Raw genomic sequence first — 19,099 nt, 5'->3', positions numbered from 1 at the left:
CAACCTCTCCGCAAAGTAAGATGACCAAATTTGGTAATGTCACCAAAGAAGGAATAGTTCAGTCAGTTGTGTTACAATCCAGGAACAAATGGACTCATTTTATTCCACATTGTTTACTTTTCCTAAAATATCTGAAAATGGTTTCCCCTGCTCTAATTTTTTTAATGCCTGCGACTAAGTCTGTTTGAACATTCTTTTTTGGAGAGCATTAAGCAAAATGCTGTTAAAAACAGAGATTTGTTAAAATGTTCAAATTAATCTGATCACAAAAGGGCTACAACTATGCAACTACCATCAGTTTAGGGCCCAATCCTAACTAAACTCCCCCCCCCCCATGGCCAATGCGGATATATCAATGAAGTATGTGCTGCATCCTGCGGGGGGTGAAGTCATAGAGGTCTCCTCATGGTAAGAGAACACTGGGGCAAGCCTCCTCTGTCCAAATGGGTCTCCTCAGATCTGCACTAGCCATTTTGCTGGCACAGCTCCAAGGAAAGTATAGGAGAGGAAGGGGAGAAGGAATAGGGGTAGGATCCCCCTCAGGGGCAAGGGGCTGAGGCTCTCAGATAGGGGCATTACGATGCCCCAGTTTGAGAACCTCAGCAGCAACCCATAACCAGTCCATCTTTGGTACCTTTAAATCAATTTATTTCAATGGGAGAGAAGCAGAGATTGTGCTAATGTTAGCAGCAAGTTCAGGGGGATGACGACTCACTTTGCTTTCAGAAACAGAACACCGTGTCTGTTTAACCCAGGAGAAAACTCACTTTGCAATCTCCTCCATCAAGGCAAACTTTCTTTAAAGTTCAAAATAGCATCAATAAGCTCAGCCAATGAGAATGACGCAAGTTCCAAGTGAATCCATATTTTTTATCTACATTTCTTGTCTCATTTCCTAGAAGTTGACATGGAGAAAGAGTCTTTTCTTAATATTCATCATTAACTACCCTACTCACTCAAATCCACCCAGCAGACACATGAGAATTAGATTACTTTGTAATATCTGAAATGACTTGGTTGACTGAAAATAACATATGTGCAATGAAAGCTAATTTGTACTTGATAGTGGCAGTTAGCATGCCAGGCTGCCAAGGTTAATGAGACCTAGAATGATCTGGGATTAATAGTAGTAACACAATTGGAAGCCACAGCACCCGAGACAGCTGTGACGTCATGCACGAGACATGATTTGGAGGGAAAAAAACACAGGAATGGGATTATGTGTAATTTTCATTCCTTCATATGGATGTAGCTAATTTGCCAGGATGAGGAATATGAATACTTGAAAAAGATTATAGTCATTCACATCTGTACTGAAAACAGTTGCTAATTAGAATAAGGGTTGTCTGTCTTTTAACTGACACACAAACACACACACACGAGAGAGAGAGAGAGAGAGAGAGAGAGAGATGCTATCTGCTTAGAATGCCCTTAGAATGCACAAAACCAGCACCACAGAACATGCTGAGCAGTAAGGCACGATAGGAAGATTTCTTCAGCCAGTATCGTACTTATTGGCTGGGTTTATTGATGCTATTTTGAACCTTAAATAAAGTTTGCCTCGGTTGAAGAGATAGCAAAGTGAGTTTTTTCCTGAATTTTCTGCTAAACAGACAAGCTGTTTTGTGTTTCAACTACACCAGTGGTTCTCACACATTTAGCACTGGAACCTACTTTTTAGAATGAGAATCTGTAAGGACCCACCAGAAGTGATGTCATGACTGGAAGTAACATCATCAAGCAGGAAAATTTTTAACAATCCAAGGCTGCAAGCCTGCACACACTTACCCAGGAGTAAGTTCCATTGACTATCATTGTTAAATGATGATGTCTATCATTGTTGACTATCATTGTTAAATGATGATGACTATCATCATGATACATAGTAGCTTGTTAAAAGTACAGGTCTGTAACATTTCCCCAAATGCATACCATGGGAGCATCAAGTCTAATATATTAAAAATGAATGGGGACTCACCAGAAATGGGCTCGCAGTCCACGTAGTGGGTCCCGACCCACAGTTTGAGAAACACTGCTCTACCCAAATTGCAAAAAACAACAGATGGGAAAGGAGACACCGCTTCCAGGTACCCAAAACTGGAGGAAAAGAGAAGGCAACCCAAACTGTAAGAAAAAAATTGCTCTGTACAAATTGGTTTATCCCAAGAGTGCATATAATGGGAATAGATAGATAGATAGATAGATAGATAGATAGATAGATAGATAGATAGATAGATAGATAGATAGATAGATAGATAGATAGATAGATAATGCGTATAATATAATGAATTATATAATGTATTATATACAGAGAAAGAGAGTGAGCAAGCGAGCGAGCGAGCGAGAGAGAGAGAGAGAGAGAGAGATGTTTGTGTTTATAGTTTATCAAGCCAGTTACAAAGCAATTGAATCACCCATGAAGGCTTCTTCCTTCATGAAGGAAGTCTGTTCTTACCAGCAATCACAGAATCATAAGCTGAAGACAAAATCAAGCGTGTTTGTAGGAGACGCTGAATGTTTTACAGACAGAGCAATGGGATGACATTCATGAACTGATTGGCCTTGATTCTTCTGCGATCAACAGAGATGGTTTTATATTCAGCTTCCTGAGATGCTGTGATTGCATATTTGAATGGAAATGGACTTGTTATTGATACAACTCATTTTATAAGCAAGTTTACAAGTATATTAGCACATTGCGTGTCTTCCACACGGTTCCAGGAATTGCTCTTTTAAACTCTAAACAAGTTATCATTCTCAGTCCTGGAAGGAACCAGACTTTGTGAATGTCCAGCAATGCTTCCCCGCTCATTATTTTGGGCAGTTCACTATGTGGTCATTTGAGAACTCTCTCTCTCTCTCCCTCTCTCACCCTCACTTTTATTCCTTCCTCTCATTTCTCTTAACCAAATTAAAGCAACAGCAGAAAAGGAAATAAGCTCTAGCAGTGCCCCACCTCAAATCAGAGTATGAATCATTGACAACCACTATCATATACTGTCTGTCCAAGAGTTGGGAAGATGGACAGGAAGCAACCATAAGAAAGGAGATGCCAAAGAAAATACTTCTCACTGCTTTTTTGTATGAGATGGAGTCCCAAGAACCTCTCCTGCAGAGGTGAGAAATTCTATTCAGGTAAGGGGGGGGGGGTCATATCTTTGATGGCCATCTTTCCAGCTGCAGTCCTCTGCAGACTCCAAATCAGCTCCAGAGGGCCCCCAACCTAAGTTGATCTGAGGAACATTGTTCCTGACAAAACCAACAGTGGAAAAATTAGCATTTTTGTCTTACTGTTATTAAAGTACTTAGCATTAGAATGTCTGTTAGTTATTTCTGGTACTACTATATATTATTTCGGGCGCAATCCTAACCAACTTTCCAGCACTGGCATAGCTATGCCAGTGGGGCATGTGCTACATCTTGCAGGTGGGGGACAGTCATGGAGGCCTCCTCAAGGTAAGGCAATGTCTCTTCCCTTACCTCAGAGTTGTATTGCCCTGACCTCCATAGAGCAAAAGTTGGTTAGGATTGTGCCCTCTCTCATCAACAATGCAGTGTGGAAATACTTTTTCGCTATCATCTGCAGAACCAACAGATAGGACATATCACTGTTCTACTATAGACAGTCCATGAGTTGCTCAGGATTAGGTCACCAAATGTATTGATCACTAAGCAGTCACTAGAATGAAGGTCCACCCTTGCCAAATACAACATTCCAGCCCTTTTCAGACATTCTAAAAGTCATGCAATCAAATTCTTGATGGGGAAGTGGGACCTCCTGCTAGCTCACTCAGTTATTCTTAGTTTGCACTAATATTTGCAATACTGCAGAATACTGTATGTGACAAATGGTGTTTTCTAAAAACTTCAAAATAAAAATAAAAATTCCACTGAAAAACCCTAGTGGAAGGATTTCTCTCTGAAGTTAATTTACTGTACTGAATACGCTTTTCCTAATGTCACATTTCCACCACCACCACCAAAATAAAAATAAAAATAAGGATTAGAACTGCTAATATGTTTTATGCCTGTGTGGGGTTTCTCAGCCGATCACTCGGCAAATCTGGTGACACCACATAAATTCCAAATATAGAGAAATAAAACGTAACGTGCACTGCCATCACTCATGGACTGGTGATAAAGGTGATGGCTAAATCCATCAAAATCAACTGGGATTATGTTGCAGATGTTCAACTATGCCCTGAACCTCCTACCTGGTATTGACACAATCCATGTAAAAATAAATTAGGTGGCCAATATCTATATGGAATTATTCACACCAGCCATATCTAAAGAAAGAAAGGGGAGCAGATGTGGATTCACACGCAGGTCACTGAGACATTCTATAAAAATAGATGCCAGAATCTGACAGTTGCTGCGAGTTCTTGCCTGAGCTGGCAGACAAGTGATCTACGAACAGTCATCATTCCCATCTCTGTAGCAGGTTAGTGATAGAGGGCCGGATTCTGCTGCTCGCATCACATTCCTGAAGTTCAGTCAGGGCATAAGTGTGCAAGTCGAACTATGATAGATGTTCTTAATGCACTGTTGACACGGGCTGACTTGCCCAGTCAAGCCTTTAATGCTTCATGTATGTCTCTTCATGTGTCATTACATAACAGCTTATTTTACTCATCTCACCTCTGATGGGGCTGCCAGTAAGGAAACCTGTTTCCATAGTAATAGAAAACCAGAAGGGCCCTCCAAAGTCAAAGGTCAAATGGAGTCAGTTTAGTCTTTTTTTTAATGCATTCAGCTGCACATGGCAGAAAGTTAGTCAGTATTTCTCTCCAAGGACTTTGTCCCCCCCCCCCCCCCAAAACAACCTGCAAATGATAATGAAATGCTTAAAGCCCTGTGAAAGGGTATCTGGTTTCATCTACCTGGACAGTCTGGCTGAGTGGGTGTAACAATGAACGAGTGTTCTGAAGTCACCGCGTTTCACTGGAAATGAGGCAGAACTGTGTATTTTAACAGCTTTTTACAACTTGTAGCCACTGGCAAATTTATTTTACTTTTTCGGGGAAGTCCAGTGAAATGCCCCTCATTTAAACTAAAGGGCCTTTCAGCCTTGAAGACAACACCCGGCTCTGCAGAGCACCTGAATATGTGCAGGTGAATCCAGAAGACTGGAATGAAAGATGGTTTGTCTCCTGCCCCGTCTGACTCACTTCCAGGGCCAAGATCATTTATTATCCCGAAAAGAAAGACTGGCTTTTTGCTCAGCAAACACAGTGGTGGTCTTCATTGCATGATGAATAGATCTACCATGTCTGCTCTGAAACGCATAATGACATTGAGCTTTCAAAAAGTCCCCCCAACACCTCCTCACTCTCACACCTGATGATGTCTTTAATGCATGTGCCATAAGGAGCCAAGCACTCGGCTGCATATCAGTTTTTTCTTTAATCTGTTACACACTAAAATAGATCACCTCCCACGCAGATAGATTCATTTGTCCTACAATTCTAAGTGGAGACTAATCAACTTCACTTTGATAATGATTTAAGATGATGTATAAAGGGACAAAAACAGGATTTCTACTGTTATTATGAAGATAATATTTGCCACTTGGATACTTAGAAACATTTTCTTATTGTTCAGTGCCCCACAATTGACAGACGGCAGCACATTCATGCCCTTGCCGAGCCAAATGCCAGCGGCTTAACGATGTGGGGAGGGGGGGAGAAGATACATCTGAAAGCATCAGGTCTAGAGAAGCTCAGACAGACAGACAAGGGCCCTGCAAACAGACAGGGCTGGGAGAGACAATCAGTCAAGCAAAGAACACACCGAAGAACAAAGGCCTTTAAGCAGGAAGTGAAGATGCTTCTTGTTGCATCAGGCTTTTAACATAGGATTTCACGGCTGGTGTGGTTTGTTCTTCGGATCTCCACCTTCCTTCTCGACTGCTCTTTTGTTGTAAAGTGCCATTTTAATTGGTTCTGTTTTACTGTTATTTTATTGTGGGTTCGATGCCAATACTCACTGCTGCCTTGAAGGCTTCTTGAACTGAAAAGGTAGGATTAAAAAAATGCCAAGAAATGAATAAGTAGAGCCTGGGCAGAATGAAACATGGACCATCCCAGGCAGATCCAGGGATGCAGAACCACATAGGAGGCAGAGTCCTGGAACGTCAAGGACAAACCCTTGACCAGCAGCTTCTTCCTGTTTCTTGTCACAATTTTGTTTCCAGGAGGCAGTAAGCAAGGAGGCCCAGATTGCCCGGTCACCGGAATTTAAGCTGTATGTCTACTGAGATACCTTTGGAATGGGGCTATGCTGAAAACTTGGCTTCAAGGACTTCCCAGTTCTTATTCTCTCCTGGTTTACTTTCAGATTTGCCCAGTGACGATGGAACTTGATGCCAAAGGCCTGCAGTAGGAAGATCTGAGGGGGCCACTGCTGCAGAGTCGTTCCTCCCCCTCTGAACCCTTCATGCCCAATTTACAGCCAGCTGTGCATTTGGTGCTGAGTGATGACATCACTCCAGCTGTGCACTACAGCTGACGTTTCCCTCCCCAGTGCTGGCCACTCCATCTGGCTCCAGCATTTTCTGACACTCTATCAGTACAGCCTGTCCTTGTACACAGGCAGAAGTTAATGGCTTCAAGGGCATTTTCCCTTTTAAAATGAAATTAAGCCCAGAATCATTGACCATTATCATAGCTGCAGCATGTCAGTAGTTTTATTTAAGAAAAACAGACCACTTGGGCTATAATCTTCATTTTAAGGAATACCTTCCTATGGAAATACCAACACAGTTGAAGGGAATCTAAATCAAGCTAGTGGTGGTCAGGGGGATAAAGAAATCGATTCCAGAAGAAACAAAAACAGGCTGCACCAAATCCCCACTTGGCCATACGTCTTGGTCCTGGTCAATAAACTGCAGCACCAGATGTAAACAAAACATTCCTTTCAACGTTATGTCAGCCGTCAAGAAAAAGGTCTATTCGTCATCACAAATGAATATTCTATGCACCTGTAAAATCTGATGTATATTCTTCCAAGTTTTTATTTCAACAGTATGTCTGTCAGAATAACCCCCCACCAGCAGGACCATAAGAAGACTTTTCCAAAACTCACAAAATTGAATTAGTCTCACACCGAGGAGCAAAGGGCATTGGGAGAATTACTGTGTGAATTTATGCGCTTCCCAGTTCAGATACCAGTAAATCTTTTCCAGTCCTGGTCCAGGGCTGGCAGAGATCCACAGGACGCACCCTGCATTGTTGCTGAGTATGGAGACCGAGCTCAGACTTGCTCAGAACGGAGGTGAACAGGAAATAGCGCAGTACAATCAAAGAGCAAGAAAAGACACCAAGTGGCCCAGTCCTGGGATTGGGCAAGTCCTCACAGGATCACGGCATAGAAAGTGACCCTCTGTTCCTTTGCACCAGCACTGCTATCAGGCCCTGCACTAGGTCAGCTACCCCACCCACCCCAAAATACTCCTGCACTCTACCGCTCAGGAAAGCCCACACATGTCATCAATCACCAGTTTGAAATCACAGTCCTCATACCGTAACGCCTTCCTCGATCTTAATGAAGCCACAAAGGTGCTTTGTAAGCCAACACATTGTTTCTTCATTCATTATCTAACCAGCCTTCTCCAGCAATAATCATCTCTATTGACTAATTTAAAATATTTGTACCCGCCTTCTGACCTTCAGCCTTTGGGCAGCATACAATGACATGAAACGGTAATGTAAGACATCAACTATTGTTATTAAAACCAGCAAAGCAAAACAGCTACAATATTAACATATAAACCATAAGACACAGTTATTTGTGTGGTGAGAATGCTGTTACGGGGCCACCAAAAATAATTAGACCAGGCACTGGCCAGATAAAGAAGAAGAGGGAGTTCCACCAAGATGTTGGCATCACAGGACAAGCATTCTGGGAGCCATGACACTAACCCCAGAACACGGAGGCCCCTGGAGCAGGGGCTCTGATGAAGAGCTGCATCATTAGGCAAGTCCAGGGGAGCAGGCAATCCACAATAATCAATCCCAGACAGTATCAGCCCAAACCAGCACTTTCAGTTGTGTCTGGAAACAAATGGGATCCTTCAAAATATGGGTTAATTAGGGTAATTTCTACTTACCCAGCTAGTAGCCACCACTAAATGCTGCAGTGACTGACATTTTAGGAGGGCCTTTAGGAGTTGCAGGCTGCAATCCTACTCACACTGTCCTGAGAGTAAGCCTCATTGAACAAAATAGGACTTACTTCTGAGTAGACCTGATTAGGATTGTGCCCCCAGTCACCTTTTCCAGTTTGTTACCTGGCATGGATAACTGAGGTCATTTCTCCATGAGCCTGGCCACTGCAGCCTATAACTTTTATTTTTTCCTTTTAGTCTTTTTTATTATTAGTAAGAACAAAAATAGACCATTGATCATCATCTTGTTGTCCCTGGTGCAAAGGGCTCACATTAATAGTCACCCTACTACAGGCAGACAGGATAAGGGAAGCCATTTTTTTATGTACTCTGTACAATTTCAGAATATTAAAAAGCAGACAGCAGTTTTAAAAGCCAGCTCTGCAGCTTTCCTGCCTTTGCTAGACCTTGGAATGGTTTCAGCTGGATGAGGTACTGGGTTTCTCTCTTACAGCTGTGTGAATCCTGCGGGGCTCACTTCACAAAACGGACCCCTGCAGTTTGATTCACAGAACTTGGAAGAGAACCAAGCTTTCTACGGCTGCCATGAGTTTTAGGCTAATGTGTGTGCAGAACATTTGCTCATATAATGTCCCCAGCACATGGCTAGTAGACAAAAAACCCCGGTGTCCTTGGCAGTTAGATAAGAATTATTAAGCTTGATTGCCTTTATGCTCTTTTGCAAGATAACTGCGCAGCACACAGAACTGGCTCTTGGCTTGTGTTTTGGCTTCAGCAATACTAATGAGAGAATTGAATTCACGCACACTTGGTGCGCCATCAGAAGGACTTTACAGATTAGGATTTATCCTAAGAATCCCTAAACTAATTGCTGAAGATTTACTCAGAAGTAAGTTCCACTGAATTCAGTGGGGTTTGCTCCCAGGTAACTATGTTCAGGATTGCAGCTTCCATGATTTAGTTTAGGGCTCTGCAGACTCTGGCCCACAGGTCAGATGTGGTACACTTGCTAACCCCTCCTCGGCGTGCAGGGAGCTTACTGTTCTGCGAGGGAGGCTTCCGTGGTCACCCCACTGTTTCCCCAGCAGGCTGGGCTTCAGCATTTCCTGGCACACGGTTGAGGTGCAGCAAACATGAGGGGCGACTGGTTGCAACAATGCATGTCTCCCCAGCAGGATGGCAGGCTCCAGTCACGCCAGGAAGGCTGTTGGCGGCACGCAACAGTCTCCAGTTTGGGACCACTGATCTTGTTTGAGAAATTGCTTCAGTTTAGATCTTACAATGGTTGACAACCTTCAGTCTCGAAAGACTATGGTATAAGCCTACAGCACCCAGTATTCCCAGGCGGTCGCCCATCCAAGTACTAACCAGGCCTGACCCTGCTTAGCTTCTGAGATCAGATGAGATTAGGCATGTGCAGGGTAACAGTTGCTTGTAACTCTGTTTTTGTTGATTTTTTTTAATGTGGTATATTTTTGTAAATTGCCTAGATTTTTATAGGTGAAGCAGGATTAAATTTTTTAAAAAATCACTCTACAAGTAATTCAGATTGGATAATGAAGGAGAAAGTTGTTTAGGTTATACCAGTATTTCTCAAACTGTGGGTCGGGACCCACTAGGGTTGTGAGCCATTTTCAGGTGGGTCCCCATTCATTTCAATATTTTATTTTTAATATATTAAACTTGATACTACCATGGTATGTGACTGTATTTGGGGAAATGTTACACATATGTACTTTTAACAGGCTACTATGTATATGCTTTTAACAATCATAGTAAATGGGACTTATTGTTGGGTAAGTGTGGGTAGGATTGCAGCCTAGGATTGTTAAAAAATTTGCTTCTTGATAATGTCACTTCCAGTCATGACATCACTTCTGGTGGGTTCTGACAGATTATTATTCTAAAAAGTGGGTCCCAGAAGCACAAGGTTAAGCCATTTCTGCCCAATGTTGCATATGTGCAACAGGGATCAAATGTGTATACCTGTGAGCTGGGCAGAAATGGGTTTTAAAGAATCTTACAGGCAAAGAATTAATGGCTATACATCAGCAATAGATATATTCAAAAATCAAAAGGAAGTCCCTTATGTCAGAGCAGTTTTAAACAAACAAATAAAAGGCACAAAAATGCTTTGCTGGAGAAAGTACACCTTGTCATTCTGTTCCCCAATCTGGATTAGCATATTTCTAGGAAAATTGTGGCGGCTGCTGCTCAAATTTTGGAAGGTTTCAACCATCCACCAGGCCATTCCATGTCATCAACTCCTCTCCTCAAGAAAAGGCTGTGGAATTGTTTTATGCCTACATATTTCAGTCACATTTGTACAATATTGCACATAATGCCATAACATTGTTTGTTCTCACATATGCATGTGTTGCTTGCAGATGTTTGGCCAAAATGAGGAAAAGATTATATTAACTGAGGAATGTAGGTGTTACAGTATTACTGAATGTGAGCTTGTGCTCTTGGTATGTCAACATATTCATCAAAAGCTTGACACACTTCAAAAACACTAACGGTTCATTGGATCAGATCAGGATTCAAAAGTGATGAAGCTAAACATTCAAACCAAAGAGTAATGGGGCTTACTCCCAGGTAAGTGGGGATAGGATTGTGCTGTGAGACAGATACAGGTACTGAAATGAATGAAAAGCTCAAAGGTATAATCTGATGTAAAATGAAAAAGAAATACTTACCATATGTATTACTCATGGTTATGTAACATCTTTGAATAAATAGGTGAGTAGCTAACATTATCACCTTGTATTTCTCTTTTATTGGTTACCTGTCAGGACCCAATCCTTTCCAGTTTTCCAGCACTGATGCAGTCGCAATGCAACCCTGAGGTAAGGAAACAAACATTCCTTTTGTGTGTGTGCAGCACACACTCTCAGCCCAATCCTATGCACACTTTCCTAGGAGTTAGCCCCATTGATTCTAATGGGACTTGCTTCTGAGTAGACATGCATAGGATTGGGTTCTCTGTTGGCACAGCTCAGCAGTGGAAATCAGCTCAGTAATGGGAAGTTGGATAGGATCCGGCCTTCCGTGTACATCTTTCCTAGGAAAGTGCTGCCCTTTAGAAATGGTCTTGGGTCCAGAACTTCTTTGGGAAGGACATGGTGTAAGCTGAATGCTAACCCATAATGGCTGGTTGATGTTTCTTCAGTGGGGGCTGATGGCTCAGAGGTAGCTGGGAGGGCCTGTGTTTCCTTGGAGAGAACCTGGGAGCTGATGTGACTGGGCTTGGATGGAAGTAGAAGCAGCATCACTGCAGCACAAATGAAGCTTGATGGGCAGAGGAAATCAGCAGCAAATTGGAGGAGGGACTCACAGTATGTTGAGACGTTTCCCAAGTACAGCTGATGGAAAGCATGGAATATCCCAGCAGCTCAGCTGTTTCCAATATTTTCCATATTAGAAACCCTCTGCCTTAAGAACAGCTACTCCAAATGTCCCTGTCTGACCCTTCCTTCTACCAGCAGTTCACTGCACAACCAACACTGCTCTGTGACCTGAAAATGAGAAAATGTGGCTATGGCAACAGGTCAGTCCTCATCAGTGCCGGTTGCATGTACATTCTCCCAGTCAGTTAGGAAAGCACCACGTGAAAAACCTAAGTCTGAGTGCTGTTCTGCCACTTCTTCCTCTTTCACCTTTTCAGCACACAGAGGTTTGTACTTCCTGAGAAGTGAAATCATGGATTCCAAGTTCCATCCTCTTTGGCGTCTAACGTTGTTACAAAAATGGCTCAAGTTTTTAACATAAAAAATTGGAATCTCTGCCAGGTTTGTTAGATGCTGCATTTTCTTCAGATCCTGATTTTGGCAGCAAAACAAGGGCTTTTGACCCCCCCCCCTTTTGTTCTGAACAGAGCAAAGCCAGCAGTGGGCAGATGTCCACTGCCGCTCCCAGACACATGCAGGGTACAGAAGAGGTCTTCTCTTGGACATTTCTCCTGGGTCACACTGCCTGTCAGAAATAACATACTGCTTCACTGGCAAGACCCTCCTGCTGCTGCTGCGAGACCCCAGGGTCAGGGGGAACATGACAAGGAGCCTGCGAAGACATAAACAAACAGGCTTTGAATGAGCAGCTACTCTGAGGAGTCATCACTGAAAGGAGAGCAAGACAGTTTTCCTGTTTAAGATCCAGGAAATCTGTAGCCAAAATTCATATGTTCTGCCTACATCTGCAATCTCTGTGTTGGAGATATAAATGCTGACCTAGAAACTGGGGGAGCAGCTTTGTACTAGTTCTCACTCAGCCCTAATTTGTATCCCATCCTACTCCTACTTAACTAAGAATCACTAGATGCTAGCCATGCCTCCTCAATGTGTGTCCAGATAACCATTTAAAACCCACAAAGAAAATGGTGCCACAGTATCCTCTATTAACATAAGAACCTAAGAACATAAGACGAGCCCTGCTGGATCAGACCCAAGATCCATCTAGTCCAGCTTCCTGTATCTCACAGCAGCCCACCAGGTGCCCCATGGACAAAAGACACAATCTGCGTCCCGGTGCCCTCCCCTGCATCTGGCAATCAGAGGCAGCCTGCCTCTAAAACCAAGAGCCTGCACAGACCTACTATGACTTGTAACCCGTGATGAACTTTTCCTCCAGAAATTTGTCCAACTCCCTCTTAACTCACTCTGTTGGCCTACGGTTTCTTTCTCAGCATGTTTGGTTTTTCAGTGTACTCCCCTCCATTCTAAGTCCACTACAAATTCTCCCATCAGCTGCTGCCAGAGGTTGAAAAGTCCTGTTTTTGCATATGGCAGGCAGGCTTTGAACCCATTTCTGCCCAGCCCACAGGTGTACAGATTTGATTCCTATTGCACATATGCAACATTGGGCAGAAATTGCTTAAGTATGTGGAGACAGGTCTAAATCATCTCTCACAAGGCAATCGTGTCCACTTTATTATTTATATTTTCACTTTTTAAACTACCTGTTTTAGCCCTTTATATCTTTGCAGCTCTCTATCAAATGCTTTGTATGTCATCAACGTCTCTCCTAAAATATTAACCCAGAGGAAGTCAGAGTATCTCATCTGAGCCTTAACTATAGCCAAGTGCAGCAATATACGACTCGTACCTTCCCAATGCAACTGCCACCATCTGAGATGCAACAGGACCCCTCGCGGCTGCTCTTTCAGTCGGCCTTTGCTGACTTGCTCAGAAGTTTCCCGGGTTTACTATGCTGCTGACCATTGCTATAGCGTGGGGGTTATTATTATTTTTTAATCTTTGTCACTGTTTTAATATTTTGCCTTTGATACTTTAACTCTTTATAATCTTCAAAAAAAATGCAAGAGACACCAGCAACAGCCATTGGAAAAGACAGCATGCTGGGTGAAGAGGGACAGTTGACAAAAAACTGTCAAGTTCAATATGGATTCCAGCAGTGAAAGTCTTAGCATGTTTAGCACGCCTAGGGACAGTTGCTCTCTCCTGCTAAATAGGGCACCACTTTAAAGACGCCTCTCTGCCCAATATGGGACTTCTCAGCAGTGCATTTCCGGGACCTCCCTGTTTTGCAACCTGCTATTTATGGCTTCTTCTGTTTGCTTCTTTCACAAACATACAGCAGGACAAACGGGGTTTTTAGGCTGGCTGGAAAAAAGCAGGGAGGGCAGCACAACTTTCCAAACTTCAAAATAAAATCTCCAAAGAGGTGAACCTCAAAGGTGCTGAAGAAAACAGTACGTTTTCTTTGTACAAACATTCCAGTGTACAGTCATCGGAGGCAATCGCTCTATGGCTCAGTTCAGATGTAACAACAAGTCCTGGTTTCTTGTTTCACGCACAAGCCCTGGGCTTGCATGCTCTCGCCTCCCCCTCTCTACTCCCTCGTGCATGAGGGGAAGGAGTTTAAAGTTTCCATTTGTTGTTTGTAATAAATCAGTTTCCTGTTTCCTCCCAACACTTTCCAAAAAGAACAAGAAACTCCGTGTTCAGGAGACAAAGAAAGAACTCTGGCCTTTGATGAAAATTCTGGAGACACAATATCTGTTCCACGTCTATCTCCCCCACCCCTTTTGTCATGGTTGAACTCAAGGGGACGTAACTGGGTTCCCAGGTGGACTCCCAACCAGACATTTGCTAGACATTGGCCTGAAAGGTGGCTGACTCCTGTGTTGCAGGACCATGTGCAGGGCAGCGGATCAGAAATCAGGCCTCACAATGGGAGGTGGGAACACCTTTTCCAACAAAATAGGTCATTTTCTTTAGCACCTTGTGAGGTTTGTCTTGAGGGGCTTCTTTTAGGTCCCAGGTTGACTCTCACCACCCAGATACTGATCCACATAAGACTGCAATCCTGCATGCACTTTCCAGGGAGCATATCCAATTGAATACAGTGCGACTTACTTCTGAGTGGATATCCATAGGATTGTGCTCTAACAGCTCAATCCTGCCTAAATCCCCATGTATTGCTACCACTGTATCCTGCAGGAGATTGTCAGCTGCTGAAGACCTCCTTGGGGTAAGCCTTGGCAGCCACTATGGTCAGCTCAAACACTGGCACAAGTGCGCATTGACCTGGGAAGGCTGCTCAGCCCTGGAGAAGGGGAACGGGACTTGGCACGCACTGTCGCCACCAATCCTGCCCCCATCTCTAGCTTGACCTGCTGTCTTCCCCGCTCCATCACTGCCCCGTTCTGCCCATCCTTCCCCCATTCCACCTCCTCCCTGCCTCCTTCCAAGCCCCTGCATGGGACTACCTGCTCCAGAGGGTCATTGTGGATCTGAGGGCATGTGGAAGGCTGCTCTGGCCTCCCCACCAGAAGACCTACAGCACGAGGTAGTGGAAGTTGCTTTGTGAGTACTGTGAAGCAGCCTCTGCCAGCACAACGCTAGTTGTGACAGCAAAGGAGAGGGATAGGACTGGGCCAAAAATCTCTTTAGCTAAGTGAAACTTATTTCTGTAGCTTAGGCTGTTGTTTGGAACTTTGTCCTGCCAGGTGATGCCGAGGGTGCGTCGGAGGCAGCGCATGTGGAAAGCGCTCAGTTTCCTCTCCTGTTGTGAGCAGAGAGTCCATGACTCGCTGCAGTACAGAAGTGTACTCAGGACGCAAGCTCTGTAGACCTGGATCTAGTCTTTCGAGACTGAAGGTTGCCAATACATACATATACATACAGCTTAGGCTGCAATCCTAAGAATACCTACAAGGGAAAAAGCTCCATTGAACTCAATGGGACTTACTTCTGAGTAAGTTTGTGCTCTTAGGGCGCAATCCTAACCAACTTTCTAGCACTGGCATAGCTGTGCCAGTGGGGCATGGGCTGCATCCTGCAGTTGGAGGGCAGTCAAGGAGGCCTCTTCAAGGCAATATTTGTTCCCTTACCTCGAAGTTGCATTGCCCTGACCTCGGTGCTGGAAAGTCGGTTAGTATTGCGCCCTTAGTTTCTTATTATCCAAAGGGTTGTAAGGTGGTCAGATTGAAATGCCCCCAGTGTTAACACTGTTGTATACTCAACTGGTCAGCGGATGCATGCACTGTTTCTGTATGTGTAAGCACAGGAGCACAGGCTCATTCTTTCGGAGAGGAAGCAATTCTACGAACTGGGTTTGTACTGTTAATATTTTCATTTTTTTAAAGTTATTTGTGACCATCTACTTCTGCTGCCCTTGAATTCTGTGCCAGCAACATCACCCAGTAGTCTGCAGTGAGTCTCAGTAAGATCCCCAGACTCCGCCCTCCGAGACTGAGTGCCCTTGTGCTGCATCAAGTCTCCTCAACAAGTGAAGGACCAAAGAAAGCAGCCCCACAAGCAGCGCCTGGGCACAGCCTGGAAACAGCCCTGCAGATCGTGCCGTCCTCTTGGCTCTCCTGGCCCGATAGGAATAACTGCACTGAACTGGCCGCTTTCTGGGAACATTCGCATTGCAGTTTTATTGTTAGTATTTCTTCACTTGGGGCCGGATGTCACCCTGCCTTATGTGTGGGTGGAGGAAAGCGGCACTGTGTGCACTTGTGGGGAGAAACTCTGCGGGGGCGGGGCTGAAGGGAGGCAGGAGGCCTGTTGCATATTCTGTTTCCGCTGTGCACATGCTGGAGTACAGCTGGCGTCGTGGCGATCTGTGCAGGGGGCGCTGTGACTTGGCTCTTGGCACGGTTCCTAAAAGCCCCCAAAGTGGGAGACTTCACCAGAATGCAGGAGGCTGATAATGAGTCATCACAGCCAGCCACACTCTTCTTTCCGTGCAGGGAACACATGCTGCATAGATGATCTTTGCCAGGTCCAACTGTGCTCCTGCCTAGCACTTTGTCTGTGTGAGGAGGAGAGCATAGTAACAGGATGCCCCAGGAAAGGGAACATAGGTTTTAAAATAAATAAATAAATAAGAGTTAGGAGGTGACAATCTCCACCCTGCAGGAATCTCATGAGGGGGAGTGGGGAACCTACTCTGAGAGATGAGCAGTAATGTGCATGACGGGTGCTCTCGCTGACCAGTGCCCCTCCCAGCACGTTGTTTAACGATGTGTTTCCTGTCAGCAAAGTGGAAGAACAAGACTGGGACCTTTGTGGGAGGGGGAAAAGGGCAGAAAAGAGACCCCACTAATAAAGAGGAGCCCCATTATAGCCAGGAAAGTCATGCTTTTGGGAGGGGGCACCTTCCCCCTCAAATCAAACCAGCAGGGACATGTGCCTTTGTCCTCATGCTACCGGTATATGGAGGCTGCTGTGAGAAGCTCTCTGCGCCGGGCCTGTTGGGGGTGGGAGTTGGGCAGCAGGGATGCAAGAAGTCTGCCGCTTGGTTCCTTTCAGGCTGGGGCCTTGGGCAAGGGAGAAAATGGGCTAGAGGACTGGGCTCTCAAGCACATGTTTCCCTGCAAGAACATTTAAGGAGTGCAGGGGTCTGCCCCCTCCCAGATTAATAAAATGCTGCAGAGAGATGCTGTTTGGAGGGACATGCACATTCAGGGTGCCTCCCTACTCAAACTAGAGCAGAGGGCTACAGAGGCTGCTGCCAGTAGTGTGGGTCAAGGATGGAAAGAGGTGGGGCAGAGTCTGCACATGGAAAAGGGCCAAGTCGCAACACTTGGCATGTCAACACTACTAAGGTTGTCAGGTGACCTCTCAGACTCCATGGTCATTTGGCTTTCCTGTTTAGTTCTCCCCCAATGCATGTACACCTTCCATCTGAGAACATGGCCCCAAGCATCTGATGGGCAGACTGGACTCCATGAACACTTCCACTAAATGTGCCAGTAGACTCTCTGGCTGTAGTCCTAACCACACTGTCCTGAGAGTAAGTCCCATTGAACAAAATAGAACTTACTTCTAAGTAGGCCTGGTTAGGATTGTGCCCTCTGTTGTTTTTTCCAGCTAAAAGATATTTTTCCAGAGTTAGTGAAAGACAATGGGAAAGAAGCAGGACAAAGGGCCTGTAAATGTTTAGGGCAGTGACGTACAAATGGGGGGCTGGGGGCCGTGGGCCCCAGGCGCCAAGCTGCAGGGGGATAACAGAAGCCACCTCCCAATTTTTAAAAGCTTGATATTTTTTATATATCATTTGATGTGTAATTTCATGCAGAATGCGGTTACACAAACAATGTTCAAGTATGTGTATTCTGTCAAATGTTATAGCCAAAAAACCAGAAAAGGAAGACGCAACTGCCTTATGTAACAAAAAGTAGATTACACTGAAAATCTTGTAACAAAAGGTGTTGTTGGCAACCTTCAGTCTCAAAAATGGTATCGCGCTCTGAATGGTGGTTCTGGAACAGCGTCTAGTGTGGCTGAAAAGGCCAATTCGGGAGTGACAATCCCTTCCACACCGGGAGCAAGTGCAGTCTGTCCCTGGTCTGTCTCCCTGGCTATGGGCCTTCCTTCTTTGCCTCTTTGCCTCAGACTGTTGGCCAAGTGTCTCTTCAAACTGGGAAAGGCCATGCTGCACAGCCTACCTCCAAGCGGGCCGCTCAGAGGCCAGGGTTTCCCACTTGTTGAGGTCCACTCCTAAGGCCTTCAGATCCCTCTTGCAGATGTCCTTGTATCTCAGCTGTGGTCTACCTGTAGGGCGCTTTCCTTGCACGAGTTCTCCATAGTGGAGAACATAGAGGAGAAAAGGTGTACATTGTAACAAAAAGTGGAGTACACTGGTATTGTCACTGGGAATAAATAGCTTGTTGCAAGCAATCCAGAAAACCACATGGATTCTTCATAAGTGTATGTATGTTTTGTCTTTCTTCTACATTATAACAAAACTGCTTTTGTATGTATGATAGAACACAAGCCCACTGCATATTATCTTGATGGGCATTCCTTCCCTGTTTTGTTTTGGTTTACGATCTCTAATGTTCACTACATACATTAACCCTATTATATATCAGTTGAATCAAATGTTCTCTGTCTGCGCTTCATTTTTGGGCATTATTATTCATTTCATATCACGACTAACATGACTATCACTGAAAATAATTTTGTCATAGGAAGGGGGCCAAAAATGTATCAGCCCCATGTGCCAGATGACTTTTGTACACTACTGTTTTAGAGTGTACCTGTGAAGCTGTCTTACAATCCAACTGTATGTATGTCTATTCAGAAGTAAGTTCCACTGTGTTTGATGGGGCTTCCTCCCAGGAAAGTGTGTATAGTATTGCAACCTTATTCAACTGTTTTCTCTCCTTTCATAAGGCATGAGCATGTGCACTGTTCCCATTTCCTGTGGAAAGAGAACATAAGAACATAAGAAGAACCCTGCTGGATCAGGCCACAGGCCCATCTAGTCCAGCTTCCTGTATCTCACAGCGGCCCACCAAATGCCCCAGGGAGCACACCAGATAACAAGAGACCTGCATTCTGGTGCCTCCCTTGCATCTGACATAGCCCATTTCTAAAATCAGGAGGTTGCACATACACATCATGGCTTGTAACCCGTAATGGATTTTTCCTCCAGAAACTTGTCCAATCCCCTTTTAAAGGCGTCCAGGCCAGATGCCGTCACCACATCCTGCGG

The 19,099-nt window shown here is 44.5% G+C and overlaps 1 protein-coding gene and 1 pseudogene across 2 annotated transcripts in view; both read right to left on the bottom strand.

Moving 5' to 3' along the window:
- SLC25A21 (solute carrier family 25 member 21) overlaps positions 1–19,099 on the bottom strand; it is a 334,345-nt gene that overhangs the window by 196,141 nt on the left and 119,105 nt on the right. The gene's annotated exons all lie outside the window — the stretch shown is intronic.
- Positions 9,448–9,564, bottom strand: LOC136637924 (5S ribosomal RNA; annotated as a pseudogene).

Source organism: Tiliqua scincoides, chromosome 1 (genome assembly GCF_035046505.1).
Source record: "Tiliqua scincoides isolate rTilSci1 chromosome 1, rTilSci1.hap2, whole genome shotgun sequence".
Classification (NCBI taxonomy): domain Eukaryota; kingdom Metazoa; phylum Chordata; class Lepidosauria; order Squamata; family Scincidae; genus Tiliqua; species Tiliqua scincoides.
Note: the sequence above shows the minus strand (reverse complement) of the source record. Positions and strands in the feature narration are given on the sequence as shown.